Source organism: Brachyhypopomus gauderio, unplaced genomic scaffold (assembly GCF_052324685.1).
Source record: "Brachyhypopomus gauderio isolate BG-103 unplaced genomic scaffold, BGAUD_0.2 sc92, whole genome shotgun sequence".
Classification (NCBI taxonomy): Eukaryota; Metazoa; Chordata; class Actinopteri; order Gymnotiformes; family Hypopomidae; genus Brachyhypopomus; species Brachyhypopomus gauderio.
In genome coordinates this window covers 50255-68874 of record NW_027506913.1, presented here as the reverse complement: position 1 = coordinate 68874, position 18620 = coordinate 50255, and the positions used below count along the sequence as shown (strand labels likewise).

Sequence of the window (18620 nt, the reverse complement as noted above, 5' to 3'; positions counted from 1 at the left end):
GTTGACCAAATCGAATACCTCAACTAAATATCTTGTTGCTGGAAGTCCTTGTCTGTAGTTGTTGCAACTTGCATCCTCTCAAGACAAGTCACTTTGAGCTTAACTTGGTCTGTGAACCCAGCAAAACAGAAGAATCAGAACTTATCTTTTAGGTTCCATGGTGTAATGGTTAGCACTCTGGACTCTGAATCCAGCAATCTGAGTTCAACTCTCAGTGGAACCTTTTGATTCATTAGTGTTGATTCCAGCTTGCAGGTCTTTTCTCCATGCAAGCTCTATCACATGCTTGCGGTCTTTATAATTCCAGCATATTTCATGAATTGTTTTCATGAAATATTGGAATAGAGTGCTGACCATTACACCATGGAACCCACGGCAAAAGTTGTTTCTAGCAAATGAGTTGCTGGATTCAGAGTTCAGAATGCTAACACCATGGAACCAGCAAATAGGTTTCCAACTTCTCAAATATGCTAGGGTCTCAGGACAGGATGTTTTGCTATGTGTTCAGCAAAACAGTATTCACAAAAGCTAATTTCTTTGGTTGCGTGATGCAGTAGTAAGCACAACAGACTCTGAAATCAACGGCAGAGAAGTTGGAAACCTATTTGCTGGTTCCATGGTGTTAGCATTCTGGACTCTGAATCCAGCAACTCATTTGCTAGAAACAACTTTTGCCGTGGGTTCCATGGTGTAATGGTCAGCACTCTGGACTTTGAATCCTGTGATCCGAGTTCGACTCTCGGTGGAACCTTTCTGCTACATGCTCTTTATCTGGGATTGTACCAGCTTTCATTGTTGAAGACTACTGTAAACAGAAAGTGTCTTTCAGTTGACCAAATCAAATACCTCAACTAAACATCTTGTTGCTGGAAGTCCTTGTCTGTAGTTGTTGCAACCTGCATCCTCTCAAGACAAGTCACTTTGAGCTTAACTTGGTCTGTGAACCCAGCAAAACAAGACTCAGAAATGTCTAATGTAGGTTCCATGGTGTAATGGTTAGCACTCTGGACTCTGAATCCAGCAACCTGAGTTCAACTCTCAGTGGAACCTTTTGATTCATTAGTGTTGATTCCAGCTTGCAGGTCTTTTCTCCATGCAAGCTCTATCACATGCTTGCGGTCTATATAATTCCAGCATATTTCATGAATTGTTTTCAGAATTTTTACAAGCTTGTTCTTGTGGCAAACAGCTTTCTGATTATCCTAGAATTGGTGAAGTCATTTAAATCCAAATATGCTAGGGTCTCAGGACAGGATGTTTTGCTATGTGTTCAGCAAAACAGTATTCACAAAAGCTAATTTCTTTGGTTGTGTGATGCAGTAGTAAGCACAACAGACTCTGAAATCAACGACAGAGAAGTTGGAAACCTATTTGCTGTTTCCATGGTGTTAGCATTCTGGACTCTGAATCCAGCAACTCATTTGCTAGAAACAACTTTTGCTGTGGGTTCCATGGTGTATTGGTCAGCACTCTGGACTTTGAATCCAGTGATCCGAGTTCGACTCTCGGTGGAACCTTTCTACTACATACTCTTTATCTGGGATTGTACCAGCTTTCATTGTTGAAGACTACTGTAAACAGAAAGTGTCTTTCAGTTGACCAAATCAAATACCTCAACTAATTATCTTGTTGCTGGAAGTCCTTGTCTGTAGTTGTTGCAACCTGCATTCTCCCATGACAAGTCACTTTGAGCTTAACTTGGTCTGTGAACCGAGCAAAACAAGACTCAGAAGTGTCTAATGTAGGTTCCATGGTGTAATGGTTAGCACTCTGGACTCTGAATCCAGCAATCCGAGTTCGACTCTCGGTGGAACCTTTCTGCTACATGCTCTTTATCTGGGATTGTACCAGCTTTCATTGTTGAAGACTACTGTAAACAGAAAGTGTCTTTCAGTTGACCAAATCGAATACCTCAACTAAATATCTTGTTGCTGGAAGTCCTTGTCTGTAGTTGTTGCAACTTGCATCCTCTCAAGACAAGTCACTTTGAGCTTAACTTGGTCTGTGAACCCAGCAAAACAGAAGAATCAGAACTTATCTTTTAGGTTCCATGGTGTAATGGTTAGCACTCTGGACTCTGAATCCAGCAATCTGAGTTCAACTCTCAGTGGAACCTTTTGATTCATTAGTGTTGATTCCAGCTTGCAGGTCTTTTCTCCATGCAAGCTCTATCACATGCTTGCGGTCTTTATAATTCCAGCATATTTCATGAATTGTTTTCAGAATTTTTACATGCTTGTTCTTGTGGCAAACAGCTTTCTGATTATCCTAGAATTGGTGAAGTCATTTAAATCCAAATATGCTAGGGTCTCAGGACAGGATGTTTTGCTATGTGTTCAGCAAAACAGTATTCACAAAAGCTAATTTCTTTGGTTGCGTGATGCAGTAGTAAGCACAACAGACTCTGAAATCAACGGCAGAGAAGTTGGAAACCTATTTGCTGGTTCCATGGTGTTAGCATTCTGGACTCTGAATCCAGCAACTCATTTGCTAGAAACAACTTTTGCTGTGGGTTCCATGGTGTATTGGTCAGCACTCTGGACTTTGAATCCAGTGATCCGAGTTCGACTCTCGGTGGAACCTTTCTACTACATACTCTTTATCTGGGATTGTACCAGCTTTCATTGTTGAAGACTACTGTAAACAGAAAGTGTCTTTCAGTTGACCAAATCAAATACCTCAACTAATTATCTTGTTGCTGGAAGTCCTTGTCTGTAGTTGTTGCAACCTGCATTCTCCCATGACAAGTCACTTTGAGCTTAACTTGGTCTGTGAACCGAGCAAAACAAGACTCAGAAGTGTCTAATGTAGGTTCCATGGTGTAATGGTTAGCACTCTGGACTCTGAATCCAGCAATCCGAGTTCGACTCTCGGTGGAACCTTTCTGCTACATGCTCTTTATCTGGGGTTGTACCAGCTTTCGTTGTTGAAGACTAGTGTAAACAGAAAGTGTCTTTCAGTTGACCAAATCAAATACCTCAACTAATTATCTTGTTGCTGGAAGTCCTTGTCTGTAGTTGTTGCAACATGCATTCTCCCATGACAAGTCACTTTGAGCTTAACTTGGTCTGTGAACCCAGCAAAACAAGACTCAGAAGTGTCTCATGTAGGTTCCATGGTGTAATGGTTAGCACTCTGGACTCTGAATCCAGCAATCCGAGTTCGACTCTCGGTGGAACCTTTCTGCTACATGCTCTTTATCTGGGATTGTACCAGCTTTCATTGTTGAAGACTACTGTAAACAGAAAGTGTCTTTCAGTTGACCAAATCGAATACCTCAACTAAATATCTTGTTGCTGGAAGTCCTTGTCTGTAGTTGTTGCAACTTGCATCCTCTCAAGACAAGTCACTTTGAGCTTAACTTGGTCTGTGAACCCAGCAAAACAGAAGAATCAGAACTTATCTTTTAGGTTCCATGGTGTAATGGTTAGCACTCTGGACTCTGAATCCAGCAATCTGAGTTCAACTCTCAGTGGAACCTTTTGATTCATTAGTGTTGATTCCAGCTTGCAGGTCTTTTCTCCATGCAAGCTCTATCACATGCTTGCGGTCTTTATAATTCCAGCATATTTCATGAATTGTTTTCATGAAATATTGGAATAGAGTGCTGACCATTACACCATGGAACCCACGGCAAAAGTTGTTTCTAGCAAATGAGTTGCTGGATTCAGAGTTCAGAATGCTAACACCATGGAACCAGCAAATAGGTTTCCAACTTCTCAAATATGCTAGGGTCTCAGGACAGGATGTTTTGCTATGTGTTCAGCAAAACAGTATTCACAAAAGCTAATTTCTTTGGTTGCGTGATGCAGTAGTAAGCACAACAGACTCTGAAATCAACGACAGAGAAGTTGGAAACCTATTTGCTGTTTCCATGGTGTTAGCATTCTGGACTCTGAATCCAGCAACTCATTTGCTAGAAACAACTTTTGCTGTGGGTTCCATGGTGTATTGGTCAGCACTCTGGACTTTGAATCCAGTGATCCGAGTTCGACTCTCGGTGGAACCTTTCTACTACATACTCTTTATCTGGGATTGTACCAGCTTTCATTGTTGAAGACTACTGTAAACAGAAAGTGTCTTTCAGTTGACCAAATCAAATACCTCAACTAATTATCTTGTTGCTGGAAGTCCTTGTCTGTAGTTGTTGCAACCTGCATTCTCCCATGACAAGTCACTTTGAGCTTAACTTGGTCTGTGAACCGAGCAAAACAAGACTCAGAAGTGTCTAATGTAGGTTCCATGGTGTAATGGTTAGCACTCTGGACTCTGAATCCAGCAATCCGAGTTCGACTCTCGGTGGAACCTTTCTGCTACATGCTCTTTATCTGGGATTGTACCAGCTTTCATTGTTGAAGACTACTGTAAACAGAAAGTGTCTTTCAGTTGACCAAATCGAATACCTCAACTAAATATCTTGTTGCTGGAAGTCCTTGTCTGTAGTTGTTGCAACTTGCATCCTCTCAAGACAAGTCACTTTGAGCTTAACTTGGTCTGTGAACCCAGCAAAACAAGACTCAGAAATGTCTAATGTAGGTTCCATGGTGTAATGGTTAGCACTCTGGACTCTGAATCCAGCAACCTGAGTTCAACTCTCAGTGGAACCTTTTGATTCATTAGTGTTGATTCCAGCTTGCAGGTCTTTTCTCCATGCAAGCTCTATCACATGCTTGCGGTCTATATAATTCCAGCATATTTCATGAATTGTTTTCAGAATTTTTACAAGCTTGTTCTTGTGGCAAACAGCTTTCTGATTATCCTAGAATTGGTGAAGTCATTTAAATCCAAATATGCTAGGGTCTCAGGACAGGATGTTTTGCTATGTGTTCAGCAAAACAGTATTCACAAAAGCTAATTTCTTTGGTTGCGTGATGCAGTAGTAAGCACAACAGACTCTGAAATCAACGACAGAGAAGTTGGAAACCTATTTGCTGTTTCCATGGTGTTAGCATTCTGGACTCTGAATCCAGCAACTCATTTGCTAGAAACAACTTTTGCTGTGGGTTCCATGGTGTATTGGTCAGCACTCTGGACTTTGAATCCAGTGATCCGAGTTCGACTCTCGGTGGAACCTTTCTACTACATACTCTTTATCTGGGATTGTACCAGCTTTCATTGTTGAAGACTACTGTAAACAGAAAGTGTCTTTCAGTTGACCAAATCAAATACCTCAACTAATTATCTTGTTGCTGGAAGTCCTTGTCTGTAGTTGTTGCAACCTGCATTCTCCCATGACAAGTCACTTTGAGCTTAACTTGGTCTGTGAACCGAGCAAAACAAGACTCAGAAGTGTCTAATGTAGGTTCCATGGTGTAATGGTTAGCACTCTGGACTCTGAATCCAGCAATCCGAGTTCGACTCTCGGTGGAACCTTTCTGCTACATGCTCTTTATCTGGGATTGTACCAGCTTTCATTGTTGAAGACTACTGTAAACAGAAAGTGTCTTTCAGTTGACCAAATCGAATACCTCAACTAAATATCTTGTTGCTGGAAGTCCTTGTCTGTAGTTGTTGCAACTTGCATCCTCTCAAGACAAGTCACTTTGAGCTTAACTTGGTCTGTGAACCCAGCAAAACAGAAGAATCAGAACTTATCTTTTAGGTTCCATGGTGTAATGGTTAGCACTCTGGACTCTGAATCCAGCAATCTGAGTTCAACTCTCAGTGGAACCTTTTGATTCATTAGTGTTGATTCCAGCTTGCAGGTCTTTTCTCCATGCAAGCTCTATCACATGCTTGCGGTCTTTATAATTCCAGCATATTTCATGAATTGTTTTCAGAATTTTTACATGCTTGTTCTTGTGGCAAACAGCTTTCTGATTATCCTAGAATTGGTGAAGTCATTTAAATCCAAATATGCTAGGGTCTCAGGACAGGATGTTTTGCTATGTGTTCAGCAAAACAGTATTCACAAAAGCTAATTTCTTTGGTTGCGTGATGCAGTAGTAAGCACAACAGACTCTGAAATCAACGGCAGAGAAGTTGGAAACCTATTTGCTGGTTCCATGGTGTTAGCATTCTGGACTCTGAATCCAGCAACTCATTTGCTAGAAACAACTTTTGCTGTGGGTTCCATGGTGTAATGGTCAGCACTCTGGACTTTGAATCCAGTGATCCGAGTTCGACTCTTGGTGGAACCTTTCTGCTACATGCTCTTTATCTGGGATTGTACCAGCTTTCATTGTTGAAGACTACTGTAAACAGAAAGTGTCTTTCAGTTGACCAAATCAAATACCTCCACTAATTACCTTGTTGCTGGAAGTCCTTGTCTGTAGTTGTTGCAACCTGCATTCTCCCATGACAAGTCACTTTGAGCTTAACTTGGTCTGTGAACCCAGCAAAACGACTCAGAAATGTCTAATGTAGGTTCCATGGTGTAATGGTTAGCACTCTGGACTCTGAATCCAGCAATCCGAGTTCGACTCTCGGTGGAACCTTTCTGCTACATGCTCTTTATCTGGGGTTGTACCAGCTTTCGTTGTTGAAGACTAGTGTAAACAGAAAGTGTCTTTCAGTTGACCAAATCAAATACCTCAACTAATTATCTTGTTGCTGGAAGTCCTTGTCTGTAGTTGTTGCAACATGCATTCTCCCATGACAAGTCACTTTGAGCTTAACTTGGTCTGTGAACCCAGCAAAACAAGACTCAGAAGTGTCTCATGTAGGTTCCATGGTGTAATGGTTAGCACTCTGGACTCTGAATCCAGCAATCCGAGTTCGACTCTCGGTGGAACCTTTCTGCTACATGCTCTTTATCTGGGATTGTACCAGCTTTCATTGTTGAAGACTACTGTAAACAGAAAGTGTCTTTCAGTTGACCAAATCAAATACCTCAACTAATTATCTTGTTGCTGGAAGTCCTTGTCTGTAGTTGTTGCAACCTGCATTCTCCCATGACAAGTCACTTTGAGCTTAACTTGGTCTGTGAACCGAGCAAAACAAGACTCAGAAGTGTCTAACGTAGGTTCCATGGTGTAATGGTTAGCACTCTGGACTCTGAATCCAGCAATCCGAGTTCGACTCTCGGTGGAACCTTTCTGCTACATGCTCTTTATCTGGGATTGTACCAGCTTTCATTGTTGAAGACTACTGTAAACAGAAAGTGTCTTTCAGTTGACCAAATCGTATACCTCAACTAAATATCTTGTTGCTGGAAGTCCTTGTCTGTAGTTGTTGCAACTTGCATCCTCTCAAGACAAGTCACTTTGAGCTTAACTTGGTCTGTGAACCCAGCAAAACAGAAGAATCAGAACTTATCTTTTAGGTTCCATGGTGTAATGGTTAGCACTCTGGACTCTGAATCCAGCAATCTGAGTTCAACTCTCAGTGGAACCTTTTGATTCATTAGTGTTGATTCCAGCTTGCAGGTCTTTTCTCCATGCAAGCTCTATCACATGCTTGCGGTCTTTATAATTCCAGCATATTTCATGAATTGTTTTCAGAATTTTTACATGCTTGTTCTTGTGGCAAACAGCTTTCTGATTATCCTAGAATTGGTGAAGTCATTTAAATCCAAATATGCTAGGGTCTCAGGACAGGATGTTTTGCTATGTGTTCAGCAAAACAGTATTCACAAAAGCTAATTTCTTTGGTTGCGTGATGCAGTAGTAAGCACAACAGACTCTGAAATCAACGGCAGAGAAGTTGGAAACCTATTTGCTGGTTCCATGGTGTTAGCATTCTGGACTCTGAATCCAGCAACTCATTTGCTAGAAACAACTTTTGCCGTGGGTTCCATGGTGTAATGGTCAGCACTCTGGACTTTGAATCCTGTGATCCGAGTTCGACTCTCGGTGGAACCTTTCTACTACATACTCTTTATCTGGGATTGTACCAGCTTTCATTGTTGAAGACTACTGTAAACAGAAAGTGTCTTTCAGTTGACCAAATCAAATACCTCAACTAATTATCTTGTTGCTGGAAGTCCTTGTCTGTAGTTGTTGCAACATGCATTCTCCCATGACAAGTCACTTTGAGCTTAACTTGGTCTGTGAACCCAGCAAAACAAGACTCAGAAGTGTCTAACGTAGGTTCCATGGTGTAATGGTTAGCACGCTGGACTCTGAATCCAGCAATCCAAGTTCGACTCTCGGTGGAACCTTTCTGCTACATGCTCTTTATCAGGGGTTGTACCAGCTTTCGTTGTTGAAGACTAGTGTAAACAGAAAGTGTCTTTCAGTTGACCAAATCGAATACCTCAACTAAACATCTTGTTGCTGGAAGTCCTTGTCTGTAGTTGTTGCAACTTGCATCCTCTCAAGACAAGTCACTTTGAGCTTAACTTGGTCTGTGAACCCAGCAAAACAGAAGAATCAGAACTTATCTTTTAGGTTCCATGGTGTAATGGTTAGCACTCTGGACTCTGAATCCAGCAATCTGAGTTCAACTCTCAGTGGAACCTTTTGATTCATTAGTGTTGATTCCAGCTTGCAGGTCTTTTCTCCATGCAAGCTCTATCACATGCTTGCGGTCTTTATAATTCCAGCATATTTCATGAATTGTTTTCAGAATTTTTACATGCTTGTTCTTGTGGCAAACAGCTTTCTGATTATCCTAGAATTGGTGAAGTCATTTAAATCCAAATATGCTAGGGTCTCAGGACAGGATGTTTTGCTATGTGTTCAGCAAAACAGTATTCACAAAAGCTAATTTCTTTGGTTGCGTGATGCAGTAGTAAGCACAACAGACTCTGAAATCAACGGCAGAGAAGTTGGAAACCTATTTGCTGGTTCCATGGTGTTAGCATTCTGGACTCTGAATCCAGCAACTCATTTGCTAGAAACAACTTTTGCCGTGGGTTCCATGGTGTAATGGTCAGCACTCTGGACTTTGAATCCTGTGATCCGAGTTCGACTCTCGGTGGAACCTTTCTGCTACATGCTCTTTATCTGGGATTGTACCAGCTTTCATTGTTGAAGACTACTGTAAACAGAAAGTGTCTTTCAGTTGACCAAATCAAATACCTCAACTAAACATCTTGTTGCTGGAAGTCCTTGTCTGTAGTTGTTGCAACCTGCATCCTCTCAAGACAAGTCACTTTGAGCTTAACTTGGTCTGTGAACCCAGCAAAACAAGACTCAGAAATGTCTAATGTAGGTTCCATGGTGTAATGGTTAGCACTCTGGACTCTGAATCCAGCAACCTGAGTTCAACTCTCAGTGGAACCTTTTGATTCATTAGTGTTGATTCCAGCTTGCAGGTCTTTTCTCCATGCAAGCTCTATCACATGCTTGCGGTCTATATAATTCCAGCATATTTCATGAATTGTTTTCAGAATTTTTACAAGCTTGTTCTTGTGGCAAACAGCTTTCTGATTATCCTAGAATTGGTGAAGTCATTTAAATCCAAATATGCTAGGGTCTCAGGACAGGATGTTTTGCTATGTGTTCAGCAAAACAGTATTCACAAAAGCTAATTTCTTTGGTTGTGTGATGCAGTAGTAAGCACAACAGACTCTGAAATCAACGACAGAGAAGTTGGAAACCTATTTGCTGTTTCCATGGTGTTAGCATTCTGGACTCTGAATCCAGCAACTCATTTGCTAGAAACAACTTTTGCTGTGGGTTCCATGGTGTATTGGTCAGCACTCTGGACTTTGAATCCAGTGATCCGAGTTCGACTCTCGGTGGAACCTTTCTACTACATACTCTTTATCTGGGATTGTACCAGCTTTCATTGTTGAAGACTACTGTAAACAGAAAGTGTCTTTCAGTTGACCAAATCAAATACCTCAACTAATTATCTTGTTGCTGGAAGTCCTTGTCTGTAGTTGTTGCAACCTGCATTCTCCCATGACAAGTCACTTTGAGCTTAACTTGGTCTGTGAACCGAGCAAAACAAGACTCAGAAGTGTCTAATGTAGGTTCCATGGTGTAATGGTTAGCACTCTGGACTCTGAATCCAGCAATCCGAGTTCGACTCTCGGTGGAACCTTTCTGCTACATGCTCTTTATCTGGGATTGTACCAGCTTTCATTGTTGAAGACTACTGTAAACAGAAAGTGTCTTTCAGTTGACCAAATCGAATACCTCAACTAAATATCTTGTTGCTGGAAGTCCTTGTCTGTAGTTGTTGCAACTTGCATCCTCTCAAGACAAGTCACTTTGAGCTTAACTTGGTCTGTGAACCCAGCAAAACAGAAGAATCAGAACTTATCTTTTAGGTTCCATGGTGTAATGGTTAGCACTCTGGACTCTGAATCCAGCAATCTGAGTTCAACTCTCAGTGGAACCTTTTGATTCATTAGTGTTGATTCCAGCTTGCAGGTCTTTTCTCCATGCAAGCTCTATCACATGCTTGCGGTCTTTATAATTCCAGCATATTTCATGAATTGTTTTCAGAATTTTTACATGCTTGTTCTTGTGGCAAACAGCTTTCTGATTATCCTAGAATTGGTGAAGTCATTTAAATCCAAATATGCTAGGGTCTCAGGACAGGATGTTTTGCTATGTGTTCAGCAAAACAGTATTCACAAAAGCTAATTTCTTTGGTTGCGTGATGCAGTAGTAAGCACAACAGACTCTGAAATCAACGGCAGAGAAGTTGGAAACCTATTTGCTGGTTCCATGGTGTTAGCATTCTGGACTCTGAATCCAGCAACTCATTTGCTAGAAACAACTTTTGCTGTGGGTTCCATGGTGTATTGGTCAGCACTCTGGACTTTGAATCCAGTGATCCGAGTTCGACTCTCGGTGGAACCTTTCTACTACATACTCTTTATCTGGGATTGTACCAGCTTTCATTGTTGAAGACTACTGTAAACAGAAAGTGTCTTTCAGTTGACCAAATCAAATACCTCAACTAATTATCTTGTTGCTGGAAGTCCTTGTCTGTAGTTGTTGCAACCTGCATTCTCCCATGACAAGTCACTTTGAGCTTAACTTGGTCTGTGAACCGAGCAAAACAAGACTCAGAAGTGTCTAATGTAGGTTCCATGGTGTAATGGTTAGCACTCTGGACTCTGAATCCAGCAATCCGAGTTCGACTCTTGGTGGAACCTTTCTGCTACATGCTCTTTATCTGGGGTTGTACCAGCTTTCGTTGTTGAAGACTAGTGTAAACAGAAAGTGTCTTTCAGTTGACCAAATCAAATACCTCAACTAATTATCTTGTTGCTGGAAGTCCTTGTCTGTAGTTGTTGCAACATGCATTCTCCCATGACAAGTCACTTTGAGCTTAACTTGGTCTGTGAACCCAGCAAAACAAGACTCAGAAGTGTCTCATGTAGGTTCCATGGTGTAATGGTTAGCACTCTGGACTCTGAATCCAGCAATCCGAGTTCGACTCTCGGTGGAACCTTTCTGCTACATGCTCTTTATCTGGGATTGTACCAGCTTTCATTGTTGAAGACTACTGTAAACAGAAAGTGTCTTTCAGTTGACCAAATCGAATACCTCAACTAAATATCTTGTTGCTGGAAGTCCTTGTCTGTAGTTGTTGCAACTTGCATCCTCTCAAGACAAGTCACTTTGAGCTTAACTTGGTCTGTGAACCCAGCAAAACAGAAGAATCAGAACTTATCTTTTAGGTTCCATGGTGTAATGGTTAGCACTCTGGACTCTGAATCCAGCAATCTGAGTTCAACTCTCAGTGGAACCTTTTGATTCATTAGTGTTGATTCCAGCTTGCAGGTCTTTTCTCCATGCAAGCTCTATCACATGCTTGCGGTCTTTATAATTCCAGCATATTTCATGAATTGTTTTCATGAAATATTGGAATAGAGTGCTGACCATTACACCATGGAACCCACGGCAAAAGTTGTTTCTAGCAAATGAGTTGCTGGATTCAGAGTTCAGAATGCTAACACCATGGAACCAGCAAATAGGTTTCCAACTTTTCAAATATGCTAGGGTCTCAGGACAGGATGTTTTGCTATGTGTTCAGCAAAACAGTATTCACAAAAGCTAATTTCTTTGGTTGCGTGATGCAGTAGTAAGCACAACAGACTCTGAAATCAACGGCAGAGAAGTTGGAAACCTATTTGCTGGTTCCATGGTGTTAGCATTCTGGACTCTGAATCCAGCAACTCATTTGCTAGAAACAACTTTTGCCGTGGGTTCCATGGTGTAATGGTCAGCACTCTGGACTTTGAATCCTGTGATCCGAGTTCGACTCTCGGTGGAACCTTTCTGCTACATGCTCTTTATCTGGGATTGTACCAGCTTTCATTGTTGAAGACTACTGTAAACAGAAAGTGTCTTTCAGTTGACCAAATCAAATACCTCAACTAAACATCTTGTTGCTGGAAGTCCTTGTCTGTAGTTGTTGCAACCTGCATCCTCTCAAGACAAGTCACTTTGAGCTTAACTTGGTCTGTGAACCCAGCAAAACAAGACTCAGAAATGTCTAATGTAGGTTCCATGGTGTAATGGTTAGCACTCTGGACTCTGAATCCAGCAACCTGAGTTCAACTCTCAGTGGAACCTTTTGATTCATTAGTGTTGATTCCAGCTTGCAGGTCTTTTCTCCATGCAAGCTCTATCACATGCTTGCGGTCTATATAATTCCAGCATATTTCATGAATTGTTTTCAGAATTTTTACAAGCTTGTTCTTGTGGCAAACAGCTTTCTGATTATCCTAGAATTGGTGAAGTCATTTAAATCCAAATATGCTAGGGTCTCAGGACAGGATGTTTTGCTATGTGTTCAGCAAAACAGTATTCACAAAAGCTAATTTCTTTGGTTGCGTGATGCAGTAGTAAGCACAACAGACTCTGAAATCAACGACAGAGAAGTTGGAAACCTATTTGCTGTTTCCATGGTGTTAGCATTCTGGACTCTGAATCCAGCAACTCATTTGCTAGAAACAACTTTTGCTGTGGGTTCCATGGTGTATTGGTCAGCACTCTGGACTTTGAATCCAGTGATCCGAGTTCGACTCTCGGTGGAACCTTTCTACTACATACTCTTTATCTGGGATTGTACCAGCTTTCATTGTTGAAGACTACTGTAAACAGAAAGTGTCTTTCAGTTGACCAAATCAAATACCTCAACTAATTATCTTGTTGCTGGAAGTCCTTGTCTGTAGTTGTTGCAACCTGCATTCTCCCATGACAAGTCACTTTGAGCTTAACTTGGTCTGTGAACCGAGCAAAACAAGACTCAGAAGTGTCTAATGTAGGTTCCATGGTGTAATGGTTAGCACTCTGGACTCTGAATCCAGCAATCCGAGTTCGACTCTTGGTGGAACCTTTCTGCTACATGCTCTTTATCTGGGGTTGTACCAGCTTTCGTTGTTGAAGACTAGTGTAAACAGAAAGTGTCTTTCAGTTGACCAAATCAAATACCTCAACTAATTATCTTGTTGCTGGAAGTCCTTGTCTGTAGTTGTTGCAACATGCATTCTCCCATGACAAGTCACTTTGAGCTTAACTTGGTCTGTGAACCCAGCAAAACAAGACTCAGAAGTGTCTCATGTAGGTTCCATGGTGTAATGGTTAGCACTCTGGACTCTGAATCCAGCAATCCGAGTTCGACTCTCGGTGGAACCTTTCTGCTACATGCTCTTTATCTGGGATTGTACCAGCTTTCATTGTTGAAGACTACTGTAAACAGAAAGTGTCTTTCAGTTGACCAAATCGAATACCTCAACTAAATATCTTGTTGCTGGAAGTCCTTGTCTGTAGTTGTTGCAACTTGCATCCTCTCAAGACAAGTCACTTTGAGCTTAACTTGGTCTGTGAACCCAGCAAAACAGAAGAATCAGAACTTATCTTTTAGGTTCCATGGTGTAATGGTTAGCACTCTGGACTCTGAATCCAGCAATCTGAGTTCAACTCTCAGTGGAACCTTTTGATTCATTAGTGTTGATTCCAGCTTGCAGGTCTTTTCTCCATGCAAGCTCTATCACATGCTTGCGGTCTTTATAATTCCAGCATATTTCATGAATTGTTTTCATGAAATATTGGAATAGAGTGCTGACCATTACACCATGGAACCCACGGCAAAAGTTGTTTCTAGCAAATGAGTTGCTGGATTCAGAGTTCAGAATGCTAACACCATGGAACCAGCAAATAGGTTTCCAACTTCTCAAATATGCTAGGGTCTCAGGACAGGATGTTTTGCTATGTGTTCAGCAAAACAGTATTCACAAAAGCTAATTTCTTTGGTTGCGTGATGCAGTAGTAAGCACAACAGACTCTGAAATCAACGGCAGAGAAGTTGGAAACCTATTTGCTGGTTCCATGGTGTTAGCATTCTGGACTCTGAATCCAGCAACTCATTTGCTAGAAACAACTTTTGCCGTGGGTTCCATGGTGTAATGGTCAGCACTCTGGACTTTGAATCCTGTGATCCGAGTTCGACTCTCGGTGGAACCTTTCTGCTACATGCTCTTTATCTGGGATTGTACCAGCTTTCATTGTTGAAGACTACTGTAAACAGAAAGTGTCTTTCAGTTGACCAAATCAAATACCTCAACTAAACATCTTGTTGCTGGAAGTCCTTGTCTGTAGTTGTTGCAACCTGCATCCTCTCAAGACAAGTCACTTTGAGCTTAACTTGGTCTGTGAACCCAGCAAAACAAGACTCAGAAATGTCTAATGTAGGTTCCATGGTGTAATGGTTAGCACTCTGGACTCTGAATCCAGCAACCTGAGTTCAACTCTCAGTGGAACCTTTTGATTCATTAGTGTTGATTCCAGCTTGCAGGTCTTTTCTCCATGCAAGCTCTATCACATGCTTGCGGTCTATATAATTCCAGCATATTTCATGAATTGTTTTCAGAATTTTTACAAGCTTGTTCTTGTGGCAAACAGCTTTCTGATTATCCTAGAATTGGTGAAGTCATTTAAATCCAAATATGCTAGGGTCTCAGGACAGGATGTTTTGCTATGTGTTCAGCAAAACAGTATTCACAAAAGCTAATTTCTTTGGTTGCGTGATGCAGTAGTAAGCACAACAGACTCTGAAATCAACGACAGAGAAGTTGGAAACCTATTTGCTGTTTCCATGGTGTTAGCATTCTGGACTCTGAATCCAGCAACTCATTTGCTAGAAACAACTTTTGCTGTGGGTTCCATGGTGTATTGGTCAGCACTCTGGACTTTGAATCCAGTGATCCGAGTTCGACTCTCGGTGGAACCTTTCTACTACATACTCTTTATCTGGGATTGTACCAGCTTTCATTGTTGAAGACTACTGTAAACAGAAAGTGTCTTTCAGTTGACCAAATCAAATACCTCAACTAATTATCTTGTTGCTGGAAGTCCTTGTCTGTAGTTGTTGCAACCTGCATTCTCCCATGACAAGTCACTTTGAGCTTAACTTGGTCTGTGAACCGAGCAAAACAAGACTCAGAAGTGTCTAATGTAGGTTCCATGGTGTAATGGTTAGCACTCTGGACTCTGAATCCAGCAATCCGAGTTCGACTCTCGGTGGAACCTTTCTGCTACATGCTCTTTATCTGGGATTGTACCAGCTTTCATTGTTGAAGACTACTGTAAACAGAAAGTGTCTTTCAGTTGACCAAATCGAATACCTCAACTAAATATCTTGTTGCTGGAAGTCCTTGTCTGTAGTTGTTGCAACTTGCATCCTCTCAAGACAAGTCACTTTGAGCTTAACTTGGTCTGTGAACCCAGCAAAACAGAAGAATCAGAACTTATCTTTTAGGTTCCATGGTGTAATGGTTAGCACTCTGGACTCTGAATCCAGCAATCTGAGTTCAACTCTCAGTGGAACCTTTTGATTCATTAGTGTTGATTCCAGCTTGCAGGTCTTTTCTCCATGCAAGCTCTATCACATGCTTGCGGTCTTTATAATTCCAGCATATTTCATGAATTGTTTTCAGAATTTTTACATGCTTGTTCTTGTGGCAAACAGCTTTCTGATTATCCTAGAATTGGTGAAGTCATTTAAATCCAAATATGCTAGGGTCTCAGGACAGGATGTTTTGCTATGTGTTCAGCAAAACAGTATTCACAAAAGCTAATTTCTTTGGTTGCGTGATGCAGTAGTAAGCACAACAGACTCTGAAATCAACGGCAGAGAAGTTGGAAACCTATTTGCTGGTTCCATGGTGTTAGCATTCTGGACTCTGAATCCAGCAACTCATTTGCTAGAAACAACTTTTGCTGTGGGTTCCATGGTGTAATGGTCAGCACTCTGGACTTTGAATCCAGTGATCCGAGTTCGACTCTTGGTGGAACCTTTCTGCTACATGCTCTTTATCTGGGATTGTACCAGCTTTCATTGTTGAAGACTACTGTAAACAGAAAGTGTCTTTCAGTTGACCAAATCAAATACCTCCACTAATTACCTTGTTGCTGGAAGTCCTTGTCTGTAGTTGTTGCAACCTGCATTCTCCCATGACAAGTCACTTTGAGCTTAACTTGGTCTGTGAACCCAGCAAAACGACTCAGAAATGTCTAATGTAGGTTCCATGGTGTAATGGTTAGCACTCTGGACTCTGAATCCAGCAATCCGAGTTCGACTCTCGGTGGAACCTTTCTGCTACATGCTCTTTATCTGGGGTTGTACCAGCTTTCGTTGTTGAAGACTAGTGTAAACAGAAAGTGTCTTTCAGTTGACCAAATCAAATACCTCAACTAATTATCTTGTTGCTGGAAGTCCTTGTCTGTAGTTGTTGCAACATGCATTCTCCCATGACAAGTCACTTTGAGCTTAACTTGGTCTGTGAACCCAGCAAAACAAGACTCAGAAGTGTCTCATGTAGGTTCCATGGTGTAATGGTTAGCACTCTGGACTCTGAATCCAGCAATCCGAGTTCGACTCTCGGTGGAACCTTTCTGCTACATGCTCTTTATCTGGGATTGTACCAGCTTTCATTGTTGAAGACTACTGTAAACAGAAAGTGTCTTTCAGTTGACCAAATCGAATACCTCAACTAAATATCTTGTTGCTGGAAGTCCTTGTCTGTAGTTGTTGCAACTTGCATCCTCTCAAGACAAGTCACTTTGAGCTTAACTTGGTCTGTGAACCCAGCAAAACAGAAGAATCAGAACTTATCTTTTAGGTTCCATGGTGTAATGGTTAGCACTCTGGACTCTGAATCCAGCAATCTGAGTTCAACTCTCAGTGGAACCTTTTGATTCATTAGTGTTGATTCCAGCTTGCAGGTCTTTTCTCCATGCAAGCTCTATCACATGCTTGCGGTCTTTATAATTCCAGCATATTTCATGAATTGTTTTCAGAATTTTTACATGCTTGTTCTTGTGGCAAACAGCTTTCTGATTATCCTAGAATTGGTGAAGTCATTTAAATCCAAATATGCTAGGGTCTCAGGACAGGATGTTTTGCTATGTGTTCAGCAAAACAGTATTCACAAAAGCTAATTTCTTTGGTTGCGTGATGCAGTAGTAAGCACAACAGACTCTGAAATCAACGGCAGAGAAGTTGGAAACCTATTTGCTGGTTCCATGGTGTTAGCATTCTGGACTCTGAATCCAGCAACTCATTTGCTAGAAACAACTTTTGCTGTGGGTTCCATGGTGTATTGGTCAGCACTCTGGACTTTGAATCCAGTGATCCGAGTTCGACTCTCGGTGGAACCTTTCTACTACATACTCTTTATCTGGGATTGTACCAGCTTTCATTGTTGAAGACTACTGTAAACAGAAAGTGTCTTTCAGTTGACCAAATCAAATACCTCAACTAATTATCTTGTTGCTGGAAGTCCTTGTCTGTAGTTGTTGCAACCTGCATTCTCCCATGACAAGTCACTTTGAGCTTAACTTGGTCTGTGAACCGAGCAAAACAAGACTCAGAAGTGTCTAACGTAGGTTCCATGGTGTAATGGTTAGCACTCTGGACTCTGAATCCAGCAATCCGAGTTCGACTCTCGGTGGAACCTTTCTGCTACATGCTCTTTATCTGGGATTGTACCAGCTTTCATTGTTGAAGACTACTGTAAACAGAAAGTGTCTTTCAGTTGACCAAATCGTATACCTCAACTAAATATCTTGTTGCTGGAAGTCCTTGTCTGTAGTTGTTGCAACTTGCATCCTCTCAAGACAAGTCACTTTGAGCTTAACTTGGTCTGTGAACCCAGCAAAACAGAAGAATCAGAACTTATCTTTTAGGTTCCATGGTGTAATGGTTAGCACTCTGGACTCTGAATCCAGCAATCTGAGTTCAACTCTCAGTGGAACCTTTTGATTCATTAGTGTTGATTCCAGCTTGCAGGTCTTTTCTCCATGCAAGCTCTATCACATGCTTGCGGTCTTTATAATTCCAGCATATTTCATGAATTGTTTTCAGAATTTTTACATGCTTGTTCTTGTGGCAAACAGCTTTCTGATTATCCTAGAATTGGTGAAGTCATTTAAATCCAAATATGCTAGGGTCTCAGGACAGGATGTTTTGCTATGTGTTCAGCAAAACAGTATTCACAAAAGCTAATTTCTTTGGTTGCGTGATGCAGTAGTAAGCACAACAGACTCTGAAATCAACGGCAGAGAAGTTGGAAACCTATTTGCTGGTTCCATGGTGTTAGCATTCTGGACTCTGAATCCAGCAACTCATTTGCTAGAAACAACTTTTGCCGTGGGTTCCATGGTGTAATGGTCAGCACTCTGGACTTTGAATCCTGTGATCCGAGTTCGACTCTCGGTGGAACCTTTCTACTACATACTCTTTATCTGGGATTGTACCAGCTTTCA

At 41.3% G+C, this 18620-nt stretch overlaps 49 non-coding genes across 49 annotated transcripts; all 49 read left to right on the top strand.

The window, feature by feature from the left end:
- Positions 1–151: 151 nt before the first annotated feature.
- Positions 152–223, top strand: trnaq-cug (transfer RNA glutamine (anticodon CUG)). Its single transcript has one exon. It is a non-coding gene; the product is annotated as a tRNA-Gln (tRNA).
- Positions 224–679: 456 nt separating this feature from the next.
- Positions 680–751, top strand: trnaq-uug (transfer RNA glutamine (anticodon UUG)). Its single transcript has one exon. It is a non-coding gene; the product is annotated as a tRNA-Gln (tRNA).
- Positions 752–978: 227 nt separating this feature from the next.
- Positions 979–1050, top strand: trnaq-cug (transfer RNA glutamine (anticodon CUG)). The gene has a single exon. It is a non-coding gene; the product is annotated as a tRNA-Gln (tRNA).
- Positions 1051–1445: 395 nt separating this feature from the next.
- On the top strand, positions 1446–1517 carry trnaq-uug (transfer RNA glutamine (anticodon UUG)). Its single transcript has one exon. It is a non-coding gene; the product is annotated as a tRNA-Gln (tRNA).
- A 227-nt stretch (positions 1518–1744) lies between these two features.
- trnaq-cug (transfer RNA glutamine (anticodon CUG)) lies at positions 1745–1816 on the top strand. Its single transcript has one exon. It is a non-coding gene; the product is annotated as a tRNA-Gln (tRNA).
- Positions 1817–2044: 228 nt separating this feature from the next.
- On the top strand, positions 2045–2116 carry trnaq-cug (transfer RNA glutamine (anticodon CUG)). The gene has a single exon. It is a non-coding gene; the product is annotated as a tRNA-Gln (tRNA).
- Positions 2117–2511: 395 nt separating this feature from the next.
- Positions 2512–2583, top strand: trnaq-uug (transfer RNA glutamine (anticodon UUG)). The gene has a single exon. It is a non-coding gene; the product is annotated as a tRNA-Gln (tRNA).
- Positions 2584–2810: 227 nt separating this feature from the next.
- On the top strand, positions 2811–2882 carry trnaq-cug (transfer RNA glutamine (anticodon CUG)). The gene has a single exon. It is a non-coding gene; the product is annotated as a tRNA-Gln (tRNA).
- A 227-nt stretch (positions 2883–3109) lies between these two features.
- Positions 3110–3181, top strand: trnaq-cug (transfer RNA glutamine (anticodon CUG)). Its single transcript has one exon. It is a non-coding gene; the product is annotated as a tRNA-Gln (tRNA).
- A 228-nt stretch (positions 3182–3409) lies between these two features.
- On the top strand, positions 3410–3481 carry trnaq-cug (transfer RNA glutamine (anticodon CUG)). The gene has a single exon. It is a non-coding gene; the product is annotated as a tRNA-Gln (tRNA).
- A 456-nt stretch (positions 3482–3937) lies between these two features.
- Positions 3938–4009, top strand: trnaq-uug (transfer RNA glutamine (anticodon UUG)). Its single transcript has one exon. It is a non-coding gene; the product is annotated as a tRNA-Gln (tRNA).
- A 227-nt stretch (positions 4010–4236) lies between these two features.
- On the top strand, positions 4237–4308 carry trnaq-cug (transfer RNA glutamine (anticodon CUG)). Its single transcript has one exon. It is a non-coding gene; the product is annotated as a tRNA-Gln (tRNA).
- A 227-nt stretch (positions 4309–4535) lies between these two features.
- Positions 4536–4607, top strand: trnaq-cug (transfer RNA glutamine (anticodon CUG)). Its single transcript has one exon. It is a non-coding gene; the product is annotated as a tRNA-Gln (tRNA).
- A 395-nt stretch (positions 4608–5002) lies between these two features.
- On the top strand, positions 5003–5074 carry trnaq-uug (transfer RNA glutamine (anticodon UUG)). Its single transcript has one exon. It is a non-coding gene; the product is annotated as a tRNA-Gln (tRNA).
- A 227-nt stretch (positions 5075–5301) lies between these two features.
- On the top strand, positions 5302–5373 carry trnaq-cug (transfer RNA glutamine (anticodon CUG)). The gene has a single exon. It is a non-coding gene; the product is annotated as a tRNA-Gln (tRNA).
- Positions 5374–5601: 228 nt separating this feature from the next.
- trnaq-cug (transfer RNA glutamine (anticodon CUG)) lies at positions 5602–5673 on the top strand. The gene has a single exon. It is a non-coding gene; the product is annotated as a tRNA-Gln (tRNA).
- A 395-nt stretch (positions 5674–6068) lies between these two features.
- On the top strand, positions 6069–6140 carry trnaq-uug (transfer RNA glutamine (anticodon UUG)). Its single transcript has one exon. It is a non-coding gene; the product is annotated as a tRNA-Gln (tRNA).
- Positions 6141–6365: 225 nt separating this feature from the next.
- On the top strand, positions 6366–6437 carry trnaq-cug (transfer RNA glutamine (anticodon CUG)). Its single transcript has one exon. It is a non-coding gene; the product is annotated as a tRNA-Gln (tRNA).
- A 227-nt stretch (positions 6438–6664) lies between these two features.
- On the top strand, positions 6665–6736 carry trnaq-cug (transfer RNA glutamine (anticodon CUG)). Its single transcript has one exon. It is a non-coding gene; the product is annotated as a tRNA-Gln (tRNA).
- Positions 6737–6963: 227 nt separating this feature from the next.
- Positions 6964–7035, top strand: trnaq-cug (transfer RNA glutamine (anticodon CUG)). Its single transcript has one exon. It is a non-coding gene; the product is annotated as a tRNA-Gln (tRNA).
- Positions 7036–7263: 228 nt separating this feature from the next.
- Positions 7264–7335, top strand: trnaq-cug (transfer RNA glutamine (anticodon CUG)). The gene has a single exon. It is a non-coding gene; the product is annotated as a tRNA-Gln (tRNA).
- Positions 7336–7730: 395 nt separating this feature from the next.
- Positions 7731–7802, top strand: trnaq-uug (transfer RNA glutamine (anticodon UUG)). The gene has a single exon. It is a non-coding gene; the product is annotated as a tRNA-Gln (tRNA).
- A 527-nt stretch (positions 7803–8329) lies between these two features.
- On the top strand, positions 8330–8401 carry trnaq-cug (transfer RNA glutamine (anticodon CUG)). Its single transcript has one exon. It is a non-coding gene; the product is annotated as a tRNA-Gln (tRNA).
- A 395-nt stretch (positions 8402–8796) lies between these two features.
- trnaq-uug (transfer RNA glutamine (anticodon UUG)) lies at positions 8797–8868 on the top strand. The gene has a single exon. It is a non-coding gene; the product is annotated as a tRNA-Gln (tRNA).
- A 227-nt stretch (positions 8869–9095) lies between these two features.
- On the top strand, positions 9096–9167 carry trnaq-cug (transfer RNA glutamine (anticodon CUG)). Its single transcript has one exon. It is a non-coding gene; the product is annotated as a tRNA-Gln (tRNA).
- A 395-nt stretch (positions 9168–9562) lies between these two features.
- trnaq-uug (transfer RNA glutamine (anticodon UUG)) lies at positions 9563–9634 on the top strand. Its single transcript has one exon. It is a non-coding gene; the product is annotated as a tRNA-Gln (tRNA).
- Positions 9635–9861: 227 nt separating this feature from the next.
- trnaq-cug (transfer RNA glutamine (anticodon CUG)) lies at positions 9862–9933 on the top strand. The gene has a single exon. It is a non-coding gene; the product is annotated as a tRNA-Gln (tRNA).
- Positions 9934–10161: 228 nt separating this feature from the next.
- On the top strand, positions 10162–10233 carry trnaq-cug (transfer RNA glutamine (anticodon CUG)). Its single transcript has one exon. It is a non-coding gene; the product is annotated as a tRNA-Gln (tRNA).
- A 395-nt stretch (positions 10234–10628) lies between these two features.
- Positions 10629–10700, top strand: trnaq-uug (transfer RNA glutamine (anticodon UUG)). Its single transcript has one exon. It is a non-coding gene; the product is annotated as a tRNA-Gln (tRNA).
- Positions 10701–11226: 526 nt separating this feature from the next.
- trnaq-cug (transfer RNA glutamine (anticodon CUG)) lies at positions 11227–11298 on the top strand. Its single transcript has one exon. It is a non-coding gene; the product is annotated as a tRNA-Gln (tRNA).
- A 228-nt stretch (positions 11299–11526) lies between these two features.
- trnaq-cug (transfer RNA glutamine (anticodon CUG)) lies at positions 11527–11598 on the top strand. Its single transcript has one exon. It is a non-coding gene; the product is annotated as a tRNA-Gln (tRNA).
- Positions 11599–12054: 456 nt separating this feature from the next.
- Positions 12055–12126, top strand: trnaq-uug (transfer RNA glutamine (anticodon UUG)). Its single transcript has one exon. It is a non-coding gene; the product is annotated as a tRNA-Gln (tRNA).
- Positions 12127–12353: 227 nt separating this feature from the next.
- Positions 12354–12425, top strand: trnaq-cug (transfer RNA glutamine (anticodon CUG)). Its single transcript has one exon. It is a non-coding gene; the product is annotated as a tRNA-Gln (tRNA).
- A 395-nt stretch (positions 12426–12820) lies between these two features.
- trnaq-uug (transfer RNA glutamine (anticodon UUG)) lies at positions 12821–12892 on the top strand. The gene has a single exon. It is a non-coding gene; the product is annotated as a tRNA-Gln (tRNA).
- Positions 12893–13418: 526 nt separating this feature from the next.
- On the top strand, positions 13419–13490 carry trnaq-cug (transfer RNA glutamine (anticodon CUG)). The gene has a single exon. It is a non-coding gene; the product is annotated as a tRNA-Gln (tRNA).
- Positions 13491–13718: 228 nt separating this feature from the next.
- trnaq-cug (transfer RNA glutamine (anticodon CUG)) lies at positions 13719–13790 on the top strand. Its single transcript has one exon. It is a non-coding gene; the product is annotated as a tRNA-Gln (tRNA).
- A 456-nt stretch (positions 13791–14246) lies between these two features.
- Positions 14247–14318, top strand: trnaq-uug (transfer RNA glutamine (anticodon UUG)). Its single transcript has one exon. It is a non-coding gene; the product is annotated as a tRNA-Gln (tRNA).
- A 227-nt stretch (positions 14319–14545) lies between these two features.
- On the top strand, positions 14546–14617 carry trnaq-cug (transfer RNA glutamine (anticodon CUG)). Its single transcript has one exon. It is a non-coding gene; the product is annotated as a tRNA-Gln (tRNA).
- Positions 14618–15012: 395 nt separating this feature from the next.
- Positions 15013–15084, top strand: trnaq-uug (transfer RNA glutamine (anticodon UUG)). The gene has a single exon. It is a non-coding gene; the product is annotated as a tRNA-Gln (tRNA).
- Positions 15085–15311: 227 nt separating this feature from the next.
- On the top strand, positions 15312–15383 carry trnaq-cug (transfer RNA glutamine (anticodon CUG)). The gene has a single exon. It is a non-coding gene; the product is annotated as a tRNA-Gln (tRNA).
- Positions 15384–15611: 228 nt separating this feature from the next.
- On the top strand, positions 15612–15683 carry trnaq-cug (transfer RNA glutamine (anticodon CUG)). Its single transcript has one exon. It is a non-coding gene; the product is annotated as a tRNA-Gln (tRNA).
- A 395-nt stretch (positions 15684–16078) lies between these two features.
- On the top strand, positions 16079–16150 carry trnaq-uug (transfer RNA glutamine (anticodon UUG)). Its single transcript has one exon. It is a non-coding gene; the product is annotated as a tRNA-Gln (tRNA).
- Positions 16151–16375: 225 nt separating this feature from the next.
- trnaq-cug (transfer RNA glutamine (anticodon CUG)) lies at positions 16376–16447 on the top strand. Its single transcript has one exon. It is a non-coding gene; the product is annotated as a tRNA-Gln (tRNA).
- Positions 16448–16674: 227 nt separating this feature from the next.
- Positions 16675–16746, top strand: trnaq-cug (transfer RNA glutamine (anticodon CUG)). The gene has a single exon. It is a non-coding gene; the product is annotated as a tRNA-Gln (tRNA).
- A 228-nt stretch (positions 16747–16974) lies between these two features.
- trnaq-cug (transfer RNA glutamine (anticodon CUG)) lies at positions 16975–17046 on the top strand. Its single transcript has one exon. It is a non-coding gene; the product is annotated as a tRNA-Gln (tRNA).
- Positions 17047–17441: 395 nt separating this feature from the next.
- trnaq-uug (transfer RNA glutamine (anticodon UUG)) lies at positions 17442–17513 on the top strand. Its single transcript has one exon. It is a non-coding gene; the product is annotated as a tRNA-Gln (tRNA).
- Positions 17514–17740: 227 nt separating this feature from the next.
- On the top strand, positions 17741–17812 carry trnaq-cug (transfer RNA glutamine (anticodon CUG)). The gene has a single exon. It is a non-coding gene; the product is annotated as a tRNA-Gln (tRNA).
- Positions 17813–18040: 228 nt separating this feature from the next.
- On the top strand, positions 18041–18112 carry trnaq-cug (transfer RNA glutamine (anticodon CUG)). Its single transcript has one exon. It is a non-coding gene; the product is annotated as a tRNA-Gln (tRNA).
- A 395-nt stretch (positions 18113–18507) lies between these two features.
- Positions 18508–18579, top strand: trnaq-uug (transfer RNA glutamine (anticodon UUG)). Its single transcript has one exon. It is a non-coding gene; the product is annotated as a tRNA-Gln (tRNA).
- Positions 18580–18620: the final 41 nt, after the last annotated feature.